Consider the following 20849-nt stretch of genomic DNA (forward strand, 5'->3'; position numbering starts at 1 on the left):
TTTTTATTGCCCCCCCCCCAGCCCTTCTGCTGCCTTCCCAAAGCAGAGTAAGAAATCATGGGGCTTTGGGAAGCAGGTGTGAGGCTCTGGCAGGGTCCTAGAGCCCTCCTACCTCCTTCCCAAAACTGGGACAGTACTAACTAGTCTTTGAGAAGGAGGCCTCACTTACCAGGCTTTGAAAAGGCTCCCCCCTCAACTCAGCACCCAGTGTGTGTATGTCGCGCTCGCACAACCCTAAACCTGCCCTTGCACTGAAATAACTGTTAGAGATTGCTATTCTCTGTAACTGGCTACAATCCAATTCAAGTGAATTTATCTGTTGTAGGAATACAAATTAGAGGGCAAAATGTGTGTGTAGGGAAATGGGAGCATGTGAACAGGCCGAATGGAAAAAACACACTACTGATATTGCAGTGGTAATGTTTGGCCATATCTCTCAAAACCTTTCACAGAAAGTGGCATGGGCTTCAAACTAATGTACAGTGGTACCTCAGGTTACAAACGCTTTGGGTTACAAACACTTCAGGTTACAAACTCTGCTAACCTAAAAGTAGTACCTCAGGTTTAAAAAACTTTACCTCAGGATGAAAACAGAAATTGTGCAGCGGCGGCGTGAGGCCCCATTAGCTAAAGTGGTACCTCAGGTTAAGAATGGTTTCAGGTTAAGAACAGACCTCCGGAATGAATTAAGTTCTTAACCAGAGGTACTACTGTAGTAGCAATAGAGAGAACACTAATCCACACCAACTGTGGTATGGACATTGTTTCTCTGTGGTGCTGTTTGCATGGATCTGGTGGGTGGGTGTGGGTGCGGGATAGGGGGGGAAGTGTGGCCAGAAGCCAAGCATGTGGGCTTTTCTCATGATCATGGCTGAACAAAAATAAAACAGGCGAGGCAGAGGGAAAACTATACTTAAGAAGAGCCAAATTCAATATGACACTAAAGGTGTCGCTGGAAGAACACCAGGTTTTTGTTGTTGCTGTTTTAAAACAAATTAATTACAGGCATGGGGAGCGTTTTCATCATGGCTGCTATGTGCAGTGAGGGAGAGTTTTTCAGATAGGATAACAGAAGAATGGGGTGAAATTTAACATGGACAAGAAAGCTTTCATCAGTGTGAATAGAAACCTTTCTCCAATGCCAAATAGGAGATGGGGGGGGCATGATCCAAATTGGGAAAATGGCAAGGAAGAAGAGGTTAAATCTACATGACCCCCACCATGGCCTCTGTCTGGATTGGGGCTGCTGCACCAGCTATTGTTTTTCTTTCTTTTTTAAAAGAAAAATATCCCAAAAAATATGTGGTGTGGGCATTATAATCTTTCCAGCACCAGGTTAAAATGTGTCTATTTGTCCAGGCAATTTAAATGGTTGCATTGCCTTAGACTGTCTTACAATTTTAATAATTTTAATGCTGCCTCCAATTCTGACATTCTGTTAGGAATATTTTCTTAGTACATCTTGTATTTGGTATAATTAATTCTTATTTATACTATTGTATTTGGAATCTGATTGAATGAAATGTGGTCTAAAAATATTTTAAACAATAAAAGTAAGTTCACACATGGTGTCACATGAGTCCCTTCCATAAACAATGTGGGTCCTTTAAAAAGGGGGGAGGAGACAATATTTTAAAATTAAGACCACCTTGTTGTGGTTTGGATTAGTCACTGATTTCTTTTTACAAATATCTCCAGTATATATATATATTTAAGTAGTATATATTTATATATTTATTTATTTATATATTTAAGTAGTCCCCCCCCCCTTAAGTGCAGTTAAACCTTTGAGAAGAGAGTGGAAAAGGGGGAGGAAACAGAAAAAGAAAAAGAAAATAAATGGAAAGAAACAAAGGAAAGAATAGTGGCAAGTGTTCTCAGTCAAACCAAGGGCATATATTTTCATCCACTGCTTTGCCTGATATCATTCATACTCACATTTTCTAGGCTCACACAGTCTTCTCAGTTAGTGTGCTTGGAAAAAAGCTAAAAATTCCTTATCCATGCTTCTTTGTCAAACGTGCCCCTCAGGAATTTGATTTTTAAAAAACAAATCAGAATGCCGCATTAGGATTTCTGGCTTTATCAAAACCGCAGCAAGTATTCCACCTGCTGGACAAAGGCAGCAGTGACGCTTCCTTCACAGGAAACAGATGTAGCCAATATCTGCAATCTAACACAATGACAAACAAAGGGGGAACAAAATCAAGGTTTCCCCTGTCTCGATATGCTAAGAAAATAAATAAAGTGGGATATGCAATCATCTGATTATAAGGACGTAAGAAGGTCATGTATTTGTCACAAAGGTTCTAAGTTCCTAAGAAATTCTAACATTTGTTCAGTGTGTTGCTGCTGTTGTTTTAAAAAGTCAAAATCATATTTGTTGCACTCAAATACAAAATTGCAAAACAAACATAAACAGCTGCCTGCTGGTTCTCAGCACAGGTACTTTTTCTGAGCAGTTATAAAATACAAGAGCAAACTCAAGAAAAGCTATCAGAGAAGCTACATACCTGCCATATATTTAAAGTGCTTAAGCCACATGACCAGCCCCAAAGAATCCTGGGAGGTGTAGTTCATTAAGTGTGCAGGGAATTGTAGCTCCCTGCTGAATAAAATGCTGTTTCCAGATTCCTTGGGAGAAGCCACAAGTGTTAAATGTATTGTCTGTATGCAGCCAGACCCTCTTGGCAATAATATTGGAGTGTATAAACCCTAAAAAAATTAGAGCTACACACAACCACGAGCTTCTACTCCCCTGGTGGAACCTGCTAATTGTTGAGTTGCAGCACAATATGATCAGAGGTCACTGTTTCTTTTATGGTGTCTTGCCTAATTTGCCTGACATTTGTTATCTTTTCTCTCCCGCTTTTTATACCTTATTTTCTTTCCTTAAACTATATTCCCCCCCCCCCCCATATGCTCGCAAAAAATTGCTGATGACTTCCTGGTACCTTTGCATGACTGTATTTCTTTATCAGTTATCAACACTGTGTGACACCTGCATAAAATGGCATTGTAAGATATTGGGCAAAAGAGGAGGCCTTTCCAAAAGATGGAACAAAGCCCTCGCCATTCTTTTCCGTTCCTTTCCTTATACCTACTGACCATCCAGTTTTAACATCCCCCATTGTTCTCTTGACCTTTCCCCATCAGACACAGTACTTCCCCTTTCGCTTCCTTCAATTTTTGCCAACTCTGCATGGCCTTTCTGGCAGAACAATCCCATGTACAGTGGTACCTCTAGTTATGGACTCGATCCATTCTGGGGTGCCGTTTGCATCCTGAAAAGTCTGTAACTAGAGCGCTGCTTATGCACACGCATGCAGCACAATAGAGCACTTCTGCGCATGCACACACTGTGAAACCCGGAAGTATACACTTCCAGGTTTGCCACGTTCGCAAGTCGAAAAGACGCAACATGAACCTAATGCAACACAAGGTATGACTGTATAGTGAGGCAGTGGAATTTACACCAGCTTAAGTTAAGTCAGACACGGGTGGCGCTGTGGGTTAAACCACTGAGCCTAGGGCTTGCCGATCAGAAGGTCGGCAGTTCAAATCCCTGTGATGGGGTGAGCTCTCGTTGCTCGGTCCCAGCTCCTGCCAACCTAGCAGTTTGAAAGCATGCCAAAGTGCAAGTAGATAAATAGGTACTGCTCCGGTGGGAAGGTAAACGGCGTTTCTGTGCACTGCTCTGGTTTGCCAGAAGCAGCTTGGTCATGCTGACCACATGACCCGGAAGCCGTACGCTGTCTCCCTCGGCCAATAAAGTGAGATGAGCGCCGCAACCCCAGAGTTGTCCGTGACTGGACCTAATGGTCAGGGGTCCCTTTACCTTTTTAAGTTAAGTCAATCTTAGTTACCCCTATTCCAAATCCTACCTCAAGCCTGGTAGATAGGAAACAAGCCTTGGAAATAGAATTTTACCAACACCACCCATTTTTGCTGATGTAAGTTTCATGTGACTGAACTGAAAATGGTTTGGAACAGGGGTAAGTACATCATTAAGTACCACTGGCTGAGTCAGCATAGCCTTAGCTCAGCTGGGTTGAGGAAGTTGTGTAGGCATATCCCTTTCTGAGCTGTGATGAGGGAGTTGTGTCAGCTGAGCTTAGCTGGGACAAGCCCAAGTTCCATCTATTCCAAACTCTCTCATCCCAGTGGATCTTGGGTATGGATGGCTCTGTTAATTTAGTTCAGATTCTGGCTAGTCAGCTATCCCATAGAGACATGTTATTCACCTGTCTCTGTAAGTAGACAGGTGCTAAAATAAAAGGCACAACTGTCAGCTCAACAGCTGTGTGCAGGTCAGATCAGCTTGACTAGATGTTCATCTAGGGCAGGCATAGGCAAACACGGCCCTCCAGATGTTTTGGGACTACAATGCCCATGATCCCTAGCTAACAGGACCAGTGGTCAGGGATGATTGGAACTGTAGTCCCAAAACATCTGGAGGGCCAAGTTTGCCTACACCTGATCTAGGGCCTAGAAAAGTACTGCAAGAATTATCTTGATTCTGCTTCACAACTAGTGAAAAACACACCACAGCTAAAATAAAAGGCACAAGTTAAATGGGTGTGTATTCTGTAGTCTGAATAATTTATCCTGACTACATCACTTTTTTTGGTTCCAGATACTTTTGGGGAACAAGAGGGGATCCATCATTAGATTCCTGACTCCAGTGCTAACTGATATTTTTGAAGATGGGTTCTTTTGAGCAGAAATAATGCAGAAATTGCTTGCTATGAGATCACTTTGTAAGAATAAAATGTAATTCATTTGCTTGTTTTCATTTGTACCTTTCTTTAACCGCACTTTTTCTTGCATAACTGCCATGCAGTTTTGAATATTGATTGGCAGTAAACTATTCCTTTAGCCACATATACTATTCAACTTTACAATAAAGCTGAATAATATTGCATGAGACATTGTAAAACAATTTAAGAAACAAAATGTCATAAAAGATGACAATATCAAGGAGGCAGACATTTCCTACAATTAGCAATTGTTCTCAAAGGCAATCTGATCATTCATTTTCATAACATAGACTGGTAAAATGGTGATAGCATTTTTATTTAATTGTTCAGCACCAATATTGTAGGTTGCTGAGTTAGCCATCAATAAAGAACCACAAACATGGTCAAATGTATTTAAATGTATTTCACACAATTTAAGCAAACTCTGAGCAATTTCAGTCCAACAAAATTATTCTGTGTAAAAGCTCCATCAAATGATACCTTTCAATTTTAAATTGCCGTTCGGAGAGAGACAAACTTCAACCACATAATTATAAGACATGTCCTCTCTGCAAGATCAGTTCTGAGAGTGGAGTTTTAAACCTTTCTGTTTTGCTATACGGTGCCTCATCTTTATCACACTTGATATAGCAAACATACTGTTTTTGTTTTTGATTTTTGTTTTGCTTTACTCCCTATCAGCAAAACACACAGCATCTGAAGAAGCCACAAACCCTCCTTTTGTGTATGTTTTCTCACAATTAAGCTAACTTTTAAGTAGATTAATGGTTTGCTTTCAACCCTGACAGTTTCCCCTGCCACACACACAGATCTATTTTTGACTCAAATTTTATTTTAGGATGTCCTGGCTCTGATGCTAAATTAGAAACCATAGTGTGAATTTTATAGAACACTATTTCCTTTTATAAAGGATGTTCACAGCTAATCTGTCATCTAAAGGGCAGACAGAGGTCAATAAGGCTAGGAAACCAAGACAGGTGGGCTGATAGAAGCCTGAAACTTGATTTTTCCTAGTACTGCAGTGGCTAAATTAAAACTCTCCTTGTTTCTTTTCATTGTCAAACAAAATCAAAATGTATGGCAACACAAATAATACATATCAGTCCCCATCACGACTGATGTTCCTGGGATTTCTCATCTCTTTCAGCTACAGTATATGCAACTGTCATACTTCCTGTTGTGATCAGCTTTCATGCTGCACTGTAAACCTGTACACATGATTTATGCTACATTTTAGAGGCCTTTTCAGTGCAAATTAGTTAATATTCAAGAAATAAATATCAGCTTTAATAAGGCACTGTAAACCTGCATACATTTTATTGTATTTATGAGATATTTTAGAGTTGTTTTCAGTGCAAATAAAGTGGTATTCAACAAATGATACAGTCATGCATTGATATTATACTTAAAAATAACATTTTTAAAAAAGCACCAAGATTGCAATCCAGTAATTCATGACTTACGTTGATTGATGTCAATGAAGCTACTCTAAGTATGAGTTATTGAATATTACCCATAAAATATATGAATTTCTGTCTGCCTGCATTCATATTTTCCCTGACCTGAATATTGGAAGCCCTTGTCCATGATGCCTTTATGGCCTAATGCACAAACCACTTCAACGTGCTACTTTAGCTATATGGAATGAATGAATGAATCTTTATTTGCATCAGCCATCAACCATAGCAATACAACAACAATACGATATACAAATGCTTATCTATATGGACTTTAATGCAAGTAAACATGCTCAAAACTAATTGCTCTGAGTATTAGTTTTGTGGCTGAGGCCGATACTTGGACATAGCTCTGTTGGTTAGAACACTATGCTGATAATGCCAAGATTGCAGGTTTGATCCAGCTGCATATTCCTGCATTGCAAGGAGTTGGACTAGATGAACTTTGGGATCGCTTCCAACTCTACAATTCTATCTTTTTTTAAAAAAATCCACATCCTAAAAACAGTACAAAGATTTAAAAACAAATCCACACATAAAAATAGTTCCAGTGCAGATGCAGACTGGAATAAAGCTCTATATTTAAGTTATAAGAATTCTACTCCAAGTAAACAAGTTTTGAATGGGTGCATCAAACATCAGTGATGTGACAGTTTCTACTTTGGTAAAGATGTGGTTAACTGAAGACATGAAAGTGATAGCACTCACGGATGGAAAAAAAGACTTTTATGATGCTGGCAGCAGTTTTTGACCTGTAGAACTAAACAGGATATTCAGCTCGAGTCAAGGCTGTCTCTCTTTCAGATTTCAGGAAAAGCTATGAAACCAACCCCACTCACAAAAACTGATCATTCCTGTAAGTTGCATCATTTCAGTGGTGCTATGAACTTTAGTCAATTTGTGTGTGTGCATTTTAACTGCTATGTTTATTATGTGTCTCATGGCTTCTCCCTTTACATTTTTAGTGAGTCAATTATCATTTGTCAATAATTATCCCCAGTGGTTTGCCCCCTACTAATTAGTTGCCCATCCACCCACAAACACAATAATCTTCCTTGAGTATTTTAGTTTCTGGATCCTGCCAAGCCCTAAACTATCATCAACTCTACTGGTTGCTCAATTTACACCTGCTAAGATGAGATCAGCCAATATTAGTTTGGACAAATGAAGATTTTGCTGGGGTAGTCTAAAGTTGCCTACCAGCCATGGATAAGCAGCTACAGTGAGTTGCTTTAATGAGCAGCATTTTTTATATAAGAGAGAGAGAGCTTAAAATCCCACTTTTGAAAAGATGCCACTTCCATTCATTTAAAAAAAGCCAGTTAAAAATTGTAACAGTTTATGTTTTTGCATTTAAGATAATGCAATTTCTTTAGGAAATTCCTGCCAGTGGAAGAACAGCAAGGAGGGAGCCAAGCTAACTTCTCTCGGAATGGAATTCCAAAGTCTGGGAGCAGCCACCGAGAAGGCCCTCTCCCACATGCCTGTGAAGGTGACAGAACTGAGAGAAGGCCCTCCCACAAAGATCTCAGGACCCTGGCAAGTTTGTATGAGAGAATGCTGTCTTTCAGTAGCCTGGGCCTAAGCCATAACTTGCACTTTGAAATGTGCCTGAAAACAGATCAGCCAGTGGAACTATTGTAACAGGGGAATTGTATGCTTTCTGTAACCAGCTCTGGTCAACCATCTGGCTGTAGCTCTTTGAATTTTGGAGCACTGGAGGGCAGCCTCAGCCAGGAGGGAGGCAGCAGCTGGGGCACCCTAGCCAAGTGCCACACGCGTCCCACGCTGTGTCCTGGCTACATTTTGAGGCAGCACTGGACCCGTTCACCGGAGGGCGCCCTGCAGCCCCAGTACTGCCCGTGGCACCCTGCTCCCCCAAAATCTCCCTTCTTCTGCTACCAGGTGCACTAGCTTCAACTGTGCAAATACCCGCTTGGTCACCTCAGAAACCTGGGCATCCAGACTCAGGGTGAAGCCCAAAAGCACCCGCAAACTGTGAACCTGTGTCTTCAAGGGGAGTGTAGCCCCATCCAGCACAGGCTGAAGAGCACTTCTGTCTTGTCTGGATTAAGTTTCAATTTGTTCATCCTCATCCAGGCCATTACTGATGGTAGAAACCAGTTTAGTTGATGAGAGTTGGAGCCAAACATTATCTGGAAGGCGACAGATTCCACATTTCTTCTCTAGAGACTTTGCTGGCATCATAAGGAATATAAACTACTTAAAGGTTTTGTTTATGATTAAATTGTATCTAAATTAAATATGTAAGACAATCTCCCCTTACGTGTGCTGGCTATGCTAAAGGGACTTATAGTCCAAAATTTGTTTACAGTATGTGAATCGTTCTTGGATCACAGTATGATGCCCATTAATTTACATTTCATAAAGGAACAAGTAGACAATCCCCGTCCCGTCCCGCAAAAAACAAACCAACCACAAAATGCACACACCGTAGAAAATTAAGCAACCCTAACATGGTTGTTTAATGAAAGGTTAAGTCAATAATTATAGAGCACTGAGTTTTGAAAACACAGGATGTAAATCTTAAGGACTTGGAAGTGTTTTCTTCTATTTTCTCACCAATTAAGTAAGATCCACTTTCCTAGCCTCAGGAGCAAGCAGGTTTATCAGGTGTAAGTGTGTAAACATAGCATTAACCATGTTCCATGGTGCTGCATCTTCTTCCATGGATGAGAAAACAGAAAGATCAACTATTATGCTTCTTACAGCCAAAGCAAGCAAGCAAACATAAAATTACCAAACAATCTTCAAGCTTTGCTTTCTGGGCCTGTGAAAAGATAAATGATCCATTCATCATATTTTCATGCAGAAACTTTTCATTTAATATATATTAATTGTTAATGATTAATTTTAATAATATTTATGTTTCCTCCCATAGGGGATCATATTTTCTCAATAAACAAGAGGGTACCTCCCTTACTTGGAAATATTGATATAACTGCAGGGGAAATCATCAGGTTAACACTTGTATATATGATTTAATCCCTTGCCTAGATATTAATTACACAACCCAATTCTGCTTAGTACCATGGTGTCATGTTCCCAATCATACCATTTGCATGTGATATGAATTCATTAGTCATATTTTGTGATATTCAGGATCTGATATGCGCATACCACAAAGTCACAAAATTTCCACATGAAAAATCCTGGCTGATCAAGTCCTATCAAATAATAAATAGATGTCAAAATCCACATATTTCAAAGGGAGTCCAACTTAATTATGGTTGGGAAGTAGCAACTGACCCATTTTCTATTCTACCTCATACTCATCGGGAAACAAATTATTTAAAACAACAGCACAGATTCACATTCAGAAATATGGATCCAAGTTTAGACATTGATGAATATTGGCTTGCCTTTTTGGTCATTCAGGATAAAACTTATGACTGCACAAACATATTCCAGTATTTTCATAAAACAGGAAAATAATTGTTTTAAACAGGATGCATGCAGAATAATTTTTGCTTCTAAATCACAGCAGCAAGAAGCCTTGAAGAAAATCAGACACTGTAAAGTAATCCCACAATACCTTGGAAAAAATCCAAGATTACTTTGTTCCTAGACATATTCTTTGTGGATAAATGAAGCTGGCATTCTTTTGGTGAAGAAACAATGTTTCTTCATAACCCTTAAGAAATACAAAATGAAACAAAGTTTTGCTCAGATAAGCAAAGAAACGCAAGACTTTTTCTGATACTTGCATTTCAAACAGTGCAGGAGACTTTTGTCTGCAACTATGAAGTTGGGATAACTTGAGATGACATTATTCTGATCTCTGAAATGGTTAGTGAGAGACCTTGAGGGCTTCTCTGTGCTGAACAAGTGCTTTTATACATGCATGCCTAAGCCATTGCTTAAGTAGCCAAAATAGTGCTACCCATATATAAGAGGGAGGTGCCACTGGTCTCCCTCCCTATCTGCTCAGCTTTTGAATGCTTCCTTGTTTTTAATTGCAGGCATGATTTATCCCCATAATATATGCCAATGCATTAGGAATGTAACACAAACCCTGGCTGATAATGTCAAAAGCCTATCTAGTCCAGCATCCTGTTCTCCCAGTTGCCAATGAGGTACCCATGGGAAGCTCACAGACAGGATCTGAGTGCAATAGTACTCTCCCCACTTGCATTCCCCAGCAACTCATATTCAGAGGTACACTGTCTCTGATGGTAAAGGTAGAACATAACTATTGATGCCACTGATAGTTTTATCCTCTATCAATTTGGCTAATCCATTTTAAAAGCCATCCAGGTTGTTGGCTGTGACTGCACCATGTGGAACAGATTCCACAGTTTATCTATGCAGCATGTGAACAATGCTCTCCTTGGGGGAAATGCACCTGGCACCATGAATGTCAGTTTTTAGGTGCTTGGCCTATATACCCAGGCCTTCGGTATTCAAGATAGCTTCTGTTGTGATACTCGCTGTGAGGTACAGCTTGTCCTTCTTATGGGCACTTTAGGAATTTTGTATTTTAATTTTCTATTTTTCTAAATAATTTTTATTGGTTTTTTCATAATTTAATAAAATTTAACATAACCATTTCAAACATTAAAGTGCAAGGTTCTTTTGAATCTTCAGACCTCCACTTCCGGAGGCGGCGCGAAACGGCAATGGCGGTCCTCTTCAGCTGCTGAAGAGGGGCTCCGCGGAAAAGGGTCGTGCGCTGCGGCACAGCGACGACCCACTCAGAAAAACCACGGGTAGAGTGAGCCCGTGGCCGTGGGATTCGGCGGGCACCAGGAGCGACCTCCGAAACGAAGAAGGGACCCCGTAAGGAGCCCCGGAACGTGGAGGGGGTAGCGGTGCTGTGAATCCATCGCTCTTTCCGCGGAAGTGAAGCCGCGCGGCTGCTGCTGATGAGCGCTGACCTTTCTTCCTTCAACATTTGATTCCGAAACTACTTACTCGTGAGTAAGAAATCTGAGACTCTATTTGAACTCAAATTTGTAAATTTTGGCTGAAAGCGGGAGACGCTAAAAAGGAAGTCAGTCTTCCGTCTTTGTTTAAAGTATCAAGCAAAGTTTAATTAAGACTGAAGCTTTGAAAGGAGCTTAAAAGAAGTTGGAATATACCCTGCAAATTCGGATTTGATTGGTTAAAAGTAAAAGAAAAGTTAAAACTATATTATAAGTGGACAGAGACTGTGATTTTTCTCTCTACTTTTTGTGGATTACAAAGTTACGAACTCAGCTCTCGGGCTGCCTGGATACAAAGTAACATCAGACAGTGGTAACTGTGTATGAGGCATAAAAGTCACATTGGGCTACTTTGTAAATTACAAGAAAGGAACTGTGGTGTGCACCTTTGCAAAGAACTTTTATTTCTGCAGTTTAAAGTGATCCCAGAGGGCTCTCTCCCTTGTTTTGGTTTTTATTCAATTTTTATTTGGGAACTTAATGGTGGAAAATTTCTATCCTTCTCCCTAATTTTTTGGGGAGCTCCCCCTGCTGGATTGTGGAACTATTTGTCTCTGAGAACTGCTGCTGCCTTGGAATTTTTTTGTGTGTGGATGTTTATCTTCTAGATTGCTTTTCCCATGGGATTTACAATTTGACCTTGAAACTTGGACAGCTGTGGAATGAGTGGTACAGCGAAAACAAGGGCTGCTAAGAAAGCAAAACAAACTGAACTGTTGCAATCAACTCTGCCAGTGCAGGTACGTAGGTCATCTGTTCCAATTGTGACAGGTCTACAAGAAGGCCAATTTAGACAGCCAGCTTTTGGGGATATGGCTGCAGGAGGGCTAGACCCTGTTTCTAAAGAAATATTGGACCAGCTGGCGGCATTAAACAAGAAAGCAGATGAACAAGCGACCAAATTTGATCAGGTGACAGCTACAATAAATAGATTGACAGACCAAGTTGCCCAAAACACACAGGCAATAGGAAATTTTGAAAAAAGTATAACAGAAAATCGAAAATTGGCTGAGGAAGCAAGTACAAAAGCAGACCTTAATAAAAAAAGGATAGAGGAACTTAGTGGGGAAGTAAGACCACTGAGTAGACAGGTTACCGAACAGCAAGCGTATCTGTCGATGGCAGAATTGAAAAATAGGGAAAGCAATCTTAGGCTTAGAAATATCCCAGAACTAGAAAAAGAAGACTTGATTGGCTATTTGACAGCAGAAATATCTAAGTTCTGGGGTTTGGCAGAAGAGAAGGATTTTAAAATTGTCACCGCTTTTAGATTGGGAAGAGTGGTCAAAAAGGACAAACCAAGAGATTGCTTGATCATTTTGAGATATAAGCAAGAAAAAGAGAACATACTCGGCCTACATTTTAAAAATCCATTGGTGATACAGGGAAAGACAGCAGAAATCTTTAGAGATATACCAAAACAGTTGTTGGATTTAAGAACTACATATAAAGATCTGGCAAGCTTGCTGAGAAACAACTCAATCCGATACAGGTGGGAATTCCCTCAAGGACTATCTTTCAGTGTGAAAGGGAAGAAGGTAAAAATTAGAACACCAGAAGAGCAAGAAAAGTTCCTAAACGATTACGGGGAGGACCTTCGGAAAGGAACAATAGGTACTTGGCCACCCCCCACGCTTGGTGCAAAACCAGATCCACCTCTGGATATAGACGACAAGGGAGACAACCCCATTGGTTGACAAATTGAGCCAGGATGTCTTTGCAGCTTTTTAGTTGGAATATTAATGGCGCAAATTCCCCCGAGAAAAGGAAGAGAATTTTTCATATATTGAGGAAAGAACAATTAGACGTCATCTGCCTTCAAGAAACTCATGTAACTAGGCTCCATAGAAGAGTATTAACCAACAAGAGACTAGGCCAAGAATTTACATCATTAGATAAAGTCAAAAAAGAGGAGTTGTGATATATGCAAAGGAGAGCCTAGCACCAAAATTTGTGTTTAAAGATGAACAAGGAAGAATTTTGGCGATTGAAATACAATCACAAGGAGAAAAATTTCTGATAGTAGGAATTTATGCACCAAACGAGGGGAAATCGGAATTTTACAAGAAGCTGCATGAGATAATGCTGGAATATATTGACTATACTAACATCATTTTGATGGGAGATATGAATGGGGTTGTCTCCACGCATATGGATAAGTCACAAAATCAAAATTTGACTAAAGTTGGCAGACTACCTAAGACTTTTTTTGAACTTACAGACAATATGGACTTAATTGATATTTGGAGGACAAAAAACCCTCTAGGTAAAGAGGGAACATTCTTTTCTGAAGCCCACCTATCTTGGACAAGAATCGACCAAATCTGGATATCTAGAGGACTGGCTCCTAAGACTAAAAAAATAGAGATCTGCCCTAAAACTTGCTCCGACCATAATGCTTTGAAATTTGATTTAAGACTTACACCAGCTGGATCCTTCAGATGGAGAATGAATGACTCCCTGTTTAGAGATCAGGAGATTGTGAAGAAGGCCCAAAAAACGATGAAAGATTACTTTGAAATAAATTTGAACACTTCGGTGGAAAAGAAAACAATCTGGGACGTGAGTAAAGCTGTTATGAGAGGGTTCCTGATACAACAGAATACCATAAAGAAAAAACTCTGGAATGGTAAAAAGGACAAGATTTTGGAGAAGATAAGAGACGGAGAGAAAAAGTTGAGACTTAATCCAAAATCAAAAGAGGTTTTAAGAGAAATAAAATTCCATCAAGCACAATATGTGAAACTGACAAATCAAGAAATTGAATGGAAAATTAAACAGATGAAACAAAGATCATTCGAGTCGGCTAATAAATGTGGGAAGCTGCTGGCATGGCAGCTGAAAAAGAGACAAAAATTGAACTTTGTTACCAATCTAGAGGTTGAAGGAGAATGTATTCAGAAACCAGAAGAAATTAGAAAGTGTTTCCAGAGATACTTTAAAAAATTGTTCACCCAAGGACCCCAAGTGGAGATGGAGATAAATAAATTTTTAAAAAGTCATGGCCTGCAAAAACTTACACAAGATAAACAAACAGCCCTGAATTACAAAATATCACAACAGGAAATTGAAAGTGCCATTCAGAACATGCAGTTGGGCAAATCCCCAGGCCCAGATGGACTTACCTCCAAATATTATAAGACATTGAAGGAATATTTGGTTCAACCATTAATGGAGGTATGTAACCAAATTATGGAAGGGAAGGGGGCACCAGAATCGTGGAAAGAGGCATTCATCACCTTGATACCAAAATTGGAATCTGAAAAGACTCAACTTAAGAATTACCGTCCCATCTCACTCCTAAACGTGGATTACAAAATTTTTGCTGATATCTTGGCAAATAGACTGAAAAAAGTTTTAAAAGAAGTAATTCATAAAGACCAAGCAGGCTTTCTCCCTGGCAGGCATTTGTCTGACAACACCAGGAATATTGTTGATGTTTTGGAGTTACTGCAGACAAATTTGAATACGAAAGCAGCTTTGATTTTTATAGATGCGGAGAAGGCCTTTGATAATATATCTTGGAAGTTTATGAAGAAAAATTTGGAAGGGATGGGAGTGGGAAGGGCGTTCCAAAATGGTATTGAAGCAATCTATTCAGAGCAAAAAGCTAAATTGATAGTAAATAATGTGGTGACAGAGGAGTTTAAAATTGAAAAAGGAACACGACAGGGGTGCCCCTTATCACCCTTGTTATTTATTTCTGTCCTGGAGGTGCTGCTTAACTTGATCAGGAAGGATCAGCAGGTGGAAGGAATACAGGTCGGAGGAAAACAATATAAACTGAAGGCTTTTGCAGACGATTTGGTTTTGACATTACAGGAGCCAGAATCTAGCACAAAAAGAGCTTTAGAACTAATTTCTGAGTTTGGTCGGGTGGTGGGATTTAGGTTAAACAAACAAAAAACTAAGGTCTTGGTAAAAAATTTGACACCTTCAGAAATAGATGGGTTTCAAAAGGAAACAGAATTAAATGTGGTTAAAAAAGTGAAATACCTGGGGGTTAACTTGACCGGGAAAAATTTGAACCTATTTAAAGACAATTATGTAAAATGTTGGACTGAAATCAAAAAGGACCTAGAAATTTGGTCAAGATTGAAACTTTCCTTGTTGGGAAGAATTGCTGCCGTTAAGATGAATGTATTGCCAAGAATGCTGTTTCTGTTTCAGGCCCTGCAGATCGTGGACAGAGTGGAGTGTTTTGGAAAGTGGCAGAGGGACATTATGAAGTTTGTCTGGCAGGGCAAAAAGCCCAGAATAAAATTTAAAATATTAACAGATGCAAAGGAAAGAGGGGGATTTGCCCTGCCGGACTTAAGGTTGTATTATGAAGCTGCATCCTTCTGCTGGATGAAAGATTGGTTTTTGCTAGAAAACACTGATGTCCTAGATCTGGAAGGGTTTAACAATGCCTTTGGATGGCATGCATATCTGTGGTACGACAAGGTGAAGTCTCACAAGATGTTTAAAAACCATATTGTCAGAAAATCTTTGTTCATTGTCTGGACTAAATACAAGGACTTAATGGAAAATAAAACTCCGAGGTGGTTATCACCGATGGAGGCTAAGGCCACAAAAATACTTAATATGGGGGGTGGATGGGCAAAATATTGTGAAATAATAGAAAGAGAAGGTGACACTTGGAGGTTGCAGAGTTTTGAAAAATTGAAAGGAAAGGTGCGAGACTGGTTGCACTATGCCCAAATTTTAGAGATATTTAAAAAAGACAAAAAAATCGGCTTCCAGGTGGAAAAATCAGAATTAGAGTTGGAATTACTTGAACCTAAGACGAAAGTGCTCTCAAGAATGTATAACTTGTTGCTTAAATGGAATACTCAAGATGAGATGGTTAAATCAGCCATGATTAAATGGGCACAAGACATTGGATACAACATTATGTTTGAAGACTGGGAAAGGTTATGGACCACCGGTATGAAATTTACGGCATGTAGTGCCTTAAAAGAAAACATTATGAAAATGATATACAGGTGGTACATGACCCCAGTCAAACTCGCAAAGATTTACCATTTGTCAGACAATAAATGTTGGAAATGTAAAGAGGCTGAAGGAACATTCTTTCACCTCTGGTGGACATGTCCGAGAGTGAAGGCCTTTTGGGAAATGATTTATAACGAGTTGAAAAAGGTATTTAGGTATACCTTTAATAAGAAACCAGAAGCCTTCCTCCTGGGCATTGTGGGCCAGAGAGTGTTAAAGAAAGATAGAACTTTCTTTTTATATGCAACTACAGCAGCAAGAATCCTTATAGCTAAATATTGGAAGGCACAGGAGCTACCCACACTGGAAGAGTGGCACACGCAACTGATGGATTACATGGAATTAGCCGAAATGACGGGCAGAATCCGAGACCTGGGAGAAGAGGCAGTAGAAGAGGACTGGAAAAAATTTAAGGACTATTTACAAAAACATTATAAGCTATATGAAAGTTGAGAATTTGCTAAGTTTTGAGGAAAACATGCTTCAGTATTGAGAATTGAAAATGATTGAAACTAAGTCATAACGGTGAAAAGTTTTAATTTAGAATATATAAACAGATGAAAGTACAAAAACATACGAAACAAGGTATTAATTTGCTGTATAATACTCTTTTATTGTAAAGAATGCAGGGATGGAAGATTTGGGGAAGTCCAGTGGAATATGAAAAAAGATGTGGAAAAGTGAATTTTCTTTTTTCTAACTTTTTCTTTTTTTGTAAAACTGCTTTTGTTGTGTAAATTGATGATGGATTTTGACTTTGGAAAATAAGCAATAAAAAATATTATTAAAAAAAAAATGAATCTTCAGACCTCCTTCCCTCCCTCCCTGGGTTCCATATTTAGGATTAAATTTGCTGCATCTTTTACCCTTATCCATCTGTTAAATAACCATAATTATCATAAATAATTCCACCTTACAAGTGTTATTACATCCCTGCCAGATATTTTAACTGCTTACAGTGGTCTTTTAAATAAATTACAAATTTACTCCAGTCTTAGAAAATACTTGATCAAGTTGTATTTAAATTTTCTAGTTCTAAAATGATTGTATCTGTTTTTATTTTATCTTGCGGAGTTGCATTGTGACTTTTTTTGGATAAAGTGACTAACGAATGTGCTGGTTGTTGCTATTATGGTGGTGAAAAGGCTCCTTTGGTCTGTCCTGAATCTTCAAACATTCATTTTCATTTTCCATTGTCCTAAACTATATCACAGGGTGAGGAGAAAATGAGAAAAGGGAGAGAGGGAGGGAAGGCTCATTAAAGGGAAGGTAAAACAGATGAATAAAAATTGCCCATATATCCTGTCTTGAATCTGATAAATGGGTGTTGCCTCACCTGCTCTGTTCTTTCCTTGTTCTGTGGAACTAAGGTGGCCTGTGACTCAATCAGGTGGCTGTTACTTACCATAAATCAATCAGATAAAGAAATGTCCTGAGTCTGCTAGAAAGAAAGAAGTGTAAAATTCAATCATGAGACTATCACTTAAATCAATTAGGTAGATATCCAGAGCCAGCTACAGAGAAATAAATGCAGAAGTCAGGGATCATCATTTTCATTTAACTGCAACCTGGCCATTAAAACTCAGTGGTTTCTGCCCCTTTCCTCCCTCCACACATTTGTGGAAGCCTTTCTCCTCACCAGCTAAGGGGAAACCTCTAGGAAATGTTTCATATTGGCAATGCAGAGTACCGTGTGAGGACTCAGCGTCTGTTGGTCCTCTTAACTATCATGTCCAAGAGTCCAAGAGTGCTGCGCTTTGCAGATTATCTCCATCAAAAGTTAAGATATTGAATCTGAAACCAGATTGTGAGTCCTGAGTGCAGGTTTTGGGGTTTATACCTAACACAGAGAGATGAACTACAGTATTTGACCTCTCATTTTGCTGAACTTTTGCTGTAATTACACTTTGCTGTAATTCATGCTTGTTGTGGATAAACTGATGTGTAGCCCAACCCTATGCACATTTACTAAGAAGCAAGCACCACTGGGTTTAATTGGGTGCTTACTTCCAAACAAGCATGCATAGAATTGCAATGTGCTCCTGTTTGCTCACCACCACTTACCTGCTACAATTAAATGAGTTTCCAGATGAGGCTGCAGTCCTAAACCCACATGTAATCCAAGTCTATTCATGCTTACTCAGATGTCAATCCCATTGTGTAGAACAGGACATGCTCCCATTTGAGTGGGCATAGGGTGATAGCCATAGACACCTGCTTTGCAGTCAATTTAATGTACCGTATATCCTCCAATAAGAGCATAAATATATTCTCTTGGAATCTCAGCAAATTGCTAAGCCTAAATTGCAGGTAGAAGCAAGGCAACATCTTAAAAATTACACAAAAAGTAAAGGTAGCTTGGTTGGCTCTTACAAAAAAAATCCAAAGTCCATATGAGGGCTATATCTTTATTAGGCCAAGCAAAATGTCATTAAATAAGGTAGTGGAAAGCACCTCATTTGAATGTCTACTAGCTTCACCCACACCTCCAACTTACCAATGCAGGCATGGATGGCTTGAGTAACCCCAACAACCTTTTTCTCCCCTCATACCCCTTGAATTTTCAACATCTAATTTGATGAAGAGTTCTGTGGAACTTGAAAGCTTGCACACTATTTTATGACTTTTTGATTGGCCCAATAAAGGTATTTACCTCATAATTTCATAACTATAAAAATAACTTCATAATTTTTAAAACATGTATTTCTTTTTCACAGCCCTGTTCCTTCATTAATGTTCATCCTGAAGAGATTTTCCCCAAATCCCCTTACATTGTCAGCCTAGATGGATCTGTGTTCAGTGGAGTGGGCCATAATAGAATGATGTTGAATACATGGACACTGGTATTCCTCGTGTATTTGTTGAATGGCACATCCTGGCTACTGCATTAATATTAATATTTTCTTATACATGGAGGATTTATATTGATTTTATAGCTGCTTACCAGTTAGGGCTTCCTGGGAATTGTATTTGGTAGTCCCTTGATTTTCCCTTCAACTATAATTCCCACCATTTCTATCAAGCCTATTTTTCAGCCTGTAGCTGAGATAGAGATGATCCAACAGAAAAACAGCAAATAAAAAGTGTAAAAGCCTTTTCCTTGAGGAGCTTAGTGAAACTTAGTAGATTTGATCTGGTCATCATGCGAAGTGATACTTGATCTCATCAAAAGTTTTCCCTTAACCATAACTGTAGATCACTGGTTAATCAATGTGATAAATATGCACAAATTGAACTGACATTTTAGTTGTCATGCAGATGCAAAAGGGACAGGTGATGATGAGAAAGAGAGCAATTGACTCAGACTATGTTTAAGAAGTCTGGAATTTAGACAATCTCATTGTGTTTTGATGTTGAAGTGAATTCATACACCATTTATCAACTGGATTATTTGATCTAGGCTGGCGCTATCTTTCTCTTGTAGATATAGTTCGCCTTAGGTGTGATTAAGCTAGTCCTCACTTTTTAAAAAAATGAGCATTTTGGAAAGCTTTCTCATTTTTCCACTCATCCTGAAACCACCCATTACTAATGTTAAAGATGTGCTGGTCTAAAGCAATATGGAAGGGGGACAGATTGAGTTAATATTGAACTTTAAGCTGCAGTCTTATCCACACTTACCTAGGAATAAGACTCTAAATAGTGATATTTACTCCAGAAAAAGCCTGTATGTGACTGTACTGCAGGACTGCAATCCCAACTATACTAATTTTGGATTAAACCCCGCTAAACTTAACAGGAACTTTATTCTGAGTAAACATGCGTTCTCCCATTTTGCCTGCAAGGCTACTTTGGTCAAGCCACGCCCACCTACATCGTGTAGGCACCGCTGTGATAAATGACATTTGCAAAGGCACAGGGCTTTGTGAACGCTGACAATCAGCTGAACGTCAGCGCCTGCAAATTCCTGTCCTTTAGCGTGCATTATTTGATTCCAATCTACGTGGGCAACGAGAAAAAGGATCACCTGACATTATGACATCAATCGGTCGAAAGCTGGCCAGCATATCCACATGTCAGATTTGACCCGTGGAGCGGTGGGTGGGGAGGGGAGGTTAGGATCTGGCCAAATCCAGCTCCCCAACCGTCACGTAAAGGACTAGGTGTGGCCTGTGAAAAACCGCACGAACCTACCAGTGTTTATCGCGAATTCTCATCAAGCACAGTAGTCTTTCTTCCAAAGAGGATTGGTTTGGGATTAGGTATTTACCAACCAATAGACCTAAATGCATAAACTAAAAATGAAGTTATGATAGGAGTGGAGGTGGTGAAATCGAGTAAAAGGATGAAATTTGAAATACATAGTGAAGCTTCCAATCCAATAAAGTACCTTTACTCTTAAATACGATTGCCTTAAATGGGGCTTACTCTTAAGGACTGTAGCATCAATCTACAGAAATGACCAGCTTTATTTGCCTGTTTTCGCTGCACGGTGCAGAAAAACTTTCAATTCACCACCCGCTTTTCCTCCTACCATCGGTTTACCGTTTGTGAGAGGGCAAAGTGCGAAGTTACATCTGTTCCCGCACCTCTTTATCTCGCAGCTTGGAAGAAATTAACACGATCAGTTCCTAAACGCAAGAGAAAGTCACCGGCCCAATTGTTCCCTTGGGATAAAAAGGGGGCGGTCCGGATGAACCATTCCAATGAGTTCAAGCTAAAGGGGATCTAGTTTTGAGCCGAAATTG

The 20849-nt window shown here is 39.5% G+C and overlaps 1 long non-coding RNA gene across 1 annotated transcript; it reads right to left on the reverse strand.

Annotated features, from left to right (window-relative positions):
- Positions 1 to 8582: 8582 nt before the first annotated feature.
- Positions 8583 to 20630, reverse strand: LOC308481117. The gene is made up of 3 exons (XR_013988464.1): positions 20530 to 20630; positions 17498 to 17602; positions 8583 to 9008 (listed from the first exon to the last, which is right to left on the reverse strand). It is a non-coding gene; the product is annotated as an uncharacterized lncRNA (long non-coding RNA).
- Positions 20631 to 20849: the final 219 nt, after the last annotated feature.

This window comes from Podarcis pityusensis, assembly GCF_964106645.2.
Source record: "Podarcis pityusensis genome assembly, chromosome: 7".
In the NCBI taxonomy this organism is placed as follows: Eukaryota; Metazoa; Chordata; class Lepidosauria; order Squamata; family Lacertidae; genus Podarcis; species Podarcis pityusensis.